General features: G+C 42.1%; 1 pseudogene; it reads right to left on the bottom strand.

The window, feature by feature from the left end:
- Positions 1-703: 703 nt before the first annotated feature.
- LOC118977865 (ferritin light chain-like) lies at positions 704-1,676 on the bottom strand (annotated as a pseudogene).
- Between the last annotated feature and the right edge of the window lie 2,988 nt (positions 1,677-4,664).

The raw sequence follows: 4,664 nt of genomic DNA, 5'->3' as shown, positions 1-4,664 counted from the left end.
GTTCAATTCCTGGTCTGGGCCTATACCTGGGTTTCGGATTCGGTCCCTGGTGCAGGCACATACTATCCCAGGTCTGGACATATGACCCCCAGTATGGGTGTGTACAGGAGGCAACTAATCAATGCGTCTCTCTCACATCAAAGTTGCTCTCTCTCCCTTCTTGTCTTCCTTCTTCTCTCTCTAAAAAGCAGTGAAAAAAATGTTCTTGTGTAAGGATTAAAAAAACTAAAAAGAACCTACATTGAGACATCATTATTACCCAAAGTTCATAGTTTACCGTAGGCTCACTCTTGGTGTTGCACATTTTATGGGTTTTGACAAATAGATAATAACAAATATCTACCATTATCATATCATAGAGAGTCATTTCCTTGCCCTAAAAATCCTCCATGTTCCACCTATTCCTTTTCCTACTGCCCTGGAAACCACTGATCTTTTTACTGTTTTCATAGTTTTACCTTTTCCAGAATATCATATTGTGTAATTCTATAGTACATAGCCTTTCAAATAGACTTCTTTCAGTTAGTAATATGCATTTAAGTTTCCTCCATGTCTCTTCATGGCTTGATAGCTCATTTCTCTTTAGTGCTGAATAACATTCCATCACTTGGATGTACCACAGTTTATTTATTCGTTCACCTACTGAAGGACATCTTGATTGTTTCCAAAGTTTAGTTATTGTTGTTGTTATTATTTTGCTGCAAAAAGCTTTATAATAAAAACAATATTTCCACTTGGTTCAATGCATGGGAGAGGGTCCTAGGGTCATTAAAAGGGTGACTAGTGGTTTTATGGAGAGGCTCAGGCAAAAGCCAGATGCCAGGGAAATGCAGAGGGGCCCCTCAGAGGCCTCTGGGCTCCAAAGGCTTTCTAGTTGTGCTTGAGGGTGAGACTTATGAAGAGATACTCGCCCATCCCAGCCTGGGGGCCGGCAGCCTGTGGATGTTAGTCAGGTGGTCACCCATCTTCTTGATGAGTTTCACCTTCACATCCAGGAAATGGTTCCCCAAGAAGTCACAGAAGTGAGGGTCTGTGCAGGCAGAATCCAGGGCATGCCGATCCAAATGGGCCTGATTCAGGCTCTTCTCCAAGGCCAAGGCAACTTCCTTGCATCCAGAGTTTGAACTCATTCCTCTTGGGAAGGCTTCAGCATGTCTTGGAAGAGGATGCAGTCATAGTGCTGGTTTTGCCGTTTCAACAGATGCTTGGCACCCTCATGCTTCTCCTTGGCCAACCCTTGGAACAAGTGGCCCATGCCCTGCAGAGCCACATTGTCATGGTTGAAACAGAAGCCCAGGGAGAGGTAGGTGTAGGAGGCCTGCAGGTGCAGGTTGGCCAGGCAGTTGATGGCAGCCTCCACCTTGTTGGAATAGTTCTGATGAATTTGGGAGCTCATGGTTGTTCACCAGTGAAGAACTAAGGTCAGAAAAAGTTTTGACTAGTCTTGGAGGCTGAGGATGGCTGAGATGGTTTCAAAGGTGGTGACTAGAAAATAGATTGGAGGGTAGTTGGAAAGAAGGGGCGCCCCTAGGTCTGTTCCATCCAAACCCTGTTGAAGCAAGAGGCAGATCCCGGGACTGGTAAGGGCGCTATCCAAAGTTCAGCAATTGTGGATAAAACTGGTATAAACATCCATGTGCAGCTTTTTTGTATGGACATAGTCTTCAACTCCTTTGGGTAAATGGCAAGGAGTATGATTGCAAGATCATATGGTAAGTGTGTATTTAGTTTTGTAAGAAACTGCCAAACTGTTTTCCAATAGTGGCCGTACCATTTTGCACTCCTACCAACAACGAATGAATGTTCCTATTGCCCCACATGCTCGTCAACACTTGGCGTTGTCGGTGGTTTGGATTATGGCCATTCTAATAAGCTCCAGGGTATCTTATTTTAATTCGCAATTCTTTAATGACATACAACGTGGAGCATTTTTCATATGCTCATATGCCATCTCTATATCTTCTTTAGTGAGGTATCTGTTTATATCTTTTGCTTATTTTTTATATTTTTTTAATTGGGTTGTTTTATTTTTTCATTTTAAGAGTTCTCTTTGACATTCTTATATCAGATATATCTTTGACAAATATTTTCTTCTAGTGTGTGGCTTGTCTTCTCATTCTCTTGACTAAGATTTTTTAATTACTGAAAAAGTTATGTTTACCATAACAAATGCTAAAAAGCAGAAATATGTGAAAAATGCAGTAATTTTCTCTTTGCCTCTAATTGTAGTCTTTGAGGTAACTAATCTAAACAACATAATTTATAACCTTCAGCATCTTTCTCTCTGCTCAAATGTGTGGGTGTTTTTTATATTTTTGTTTAAGAATAAGCTTTTCCTCTGCACATTTCTCCATAATTGTCCTTCGTCTCCTCTCCCTAAATAATACATCACGGGTATATTTCTAGGCAAATATAAATAAATGAAACTTATTCTTTTTATGGATGTATAATATTCCTTCATAGAGGTATCATACTTTTGCCAGTCATTCCTCTATTGTGGACATTTAGGGTGTTTCCAGTTTTATTTTTATTTGACATTATAAACAAAACTGTTGCTTTAATTCATAGAGGAGAAATTCCCCAGTGATACTCATAGGTCAAAAGTGATGTGTATTTCTTTCTTGTATTTTATTTTTAACTTTAATATACAATCTTTATTACATTTTTTTCCTTACCCCACCCCCAGCAATCACTACCCTGTTGCCCATGACCATGAGTCTTTTTTCTTTTTTGCTCCATCACTCTACCCGCTGTCTCCCCCCCACCACTAGCTGTCATCTGCTCTCCATCTATGAGTCTGTCTCTGTTTTGCAAGTTATTTCGGTTTGTTAGATTCCCCATATGCGTGAAACTGTAAAGATTCATATTCTCACCAGAAATGTATGAAAAGTGCCTTTCCCTACATCCTCATCAGTGTTGGATGTTGGCAGTCTTTAAAACTATTGGTATTGTTTTTATTTGCGCTGTTTTTACAACTAGTGGCGCTAGGTATTTCTTTATAGGCATGTGGCTTGGTTGTTCATAGCCTTTGTCCATGTGGATTGAGTGTGGCCTCCTTTAAAAGACTAGAGTAGGACACAGTAGATGGAGCAGATAGTCCAAGCACCAGGTTTAGGGTGGATGGGGTCCCATCCTGCCATATCACAATAGGATGGTGATGGCCACCATTAGCACATCCTGCACCCATCTGGGTGTTCATAGGCCACATCCAGGACCTCTGGGAGGTACAACTCAAGGCCATGTTCACATAGTGAAGGGACAGTGCAGGGAGGAGTGAGATTCCCATAGACTCCCACAACTGTGCCCCTTAGCCTTGCGCATTGCCTTTGTCCTGCTTTGGTGACAGTACTTAGAGAGCTGCAATATAACCTGTGTGTTGGTTTGCCATTTTTTCAGATCCTGAGCTTACTAAACTTGAATCCTCAATGCCTAGTATAATGCCCATCCCATAACTGAGCCTCCAAAGTATTGACTAATTGAATGACTAAAAGTGTTATCAAGAGCTGGCAGGCCCTAGAAGGAGGTGGTGGTGGTGGTGGTGGTGGTATATGTGTCTGTGTGTAAGTGTCTGGCATTAGGGCTGGATCTTGTGTGGGGCTGATGACAAGAAGCTCAGCATGAGCGTGGAGGAGAGGGCCCAGCAGGCTGGAGCTTCCTTCTACTTCCCTCCACCCCCTTCCTTCTAAGGCCTCTTTCTGCTGTCCCCTCTCTCTCTGACTTTATGTTGGAATCGCTGTCCTTACTTGAGAACTCACACCTACCCGCTGCTTGAGGGGCCTTTCCACACAAAGGCCCCGGGACTGTGTGAGATAGAGACAATTATTGCTCAGAATACTCCTCCCATGGAACGAGAGGTCTGCAGACCAACCATTGACTTGTGTGTGGTTCAAAAAGAATTGGCCAAACCCCAAAGGCATAGTTCAGAAAAATGGCTATTAATGATTAAAGAAGCTAATTGTATGTGTGGGGCAGGGGCGTGTGCAAGGTGAAGAGGGTAGGGAAAAGAAATTAAATGGGCAACAAAAGCTAGACAGAATAACATTTTAGGCCCTGGCCCGGTAGCTCAGTTGATTAGAGCATCATCCGTATACACCAAGGTTGTGGGTTTGTTCCCTGGTCAGGGCACATATAAGAATCAACCAGTGAGCCCTGGCTGGTGTAGCTCAGTGGATTGAGCGCAGGCCTGTGAAGCAGACGATCGCCGTTCAATACCCAGTCAGGGCACATGCCTGGGTTGCAGGCCAGTTCCCGGCAGGGGCCAGTTCCCAGCAGGGGATGCACAAGAAGCAACCATACATTGATGTTTCTCTTCCTCTCTCCTTCCCTTCCCCTCTAAAGATAAATAAATAAAATATTTTAATTAAAAAAAAAAAGAATCAACCAGTGAATACATAAATAGGTGGAACAACAAATTGGTGTTCCTCTCTCTCAAAATCAATAATAAAAAGAAAGTTATTTTAAAAGAATAACATTTTATTCATTTATTAATTTTCTTCCATTTATTCATGTAACAGATTTTAGACAGGTTCAGGATTCACAACTCTTTGAGGTCAAGAAATTCTCTGAAACGTCGATGAAAATAGTAGACTTCTCTCACAAAAGCATGCTTCATTTGCCCAAACATCTTGCATACAATTTCAGGGCTTCACCAATGACCTGACAGG

This window comes from Sturnira hondurensis, unplaced genomic scaffold (assembly GCF_014824575.4).
Source record: "Sturnira hondurensis isolate 20B ecotype Veracruz unplaced genomic scaffold, ASM1482457v3 Scaffold0001872, whole genome shotgun sequence".
In the NCBI taxonomy this organism is placed as follows: Eukaryota; Metazoa; Chordata; class Mammalia; order Chiroptera; family Phyllostomidae; genus Sturnira; species Sturnira hondurensis.
The sequence above is the reverse complement of the archived record's forward strand: the minus strand, read 5'-3'. Positions and strand labels throughout refer to the sequence as shown.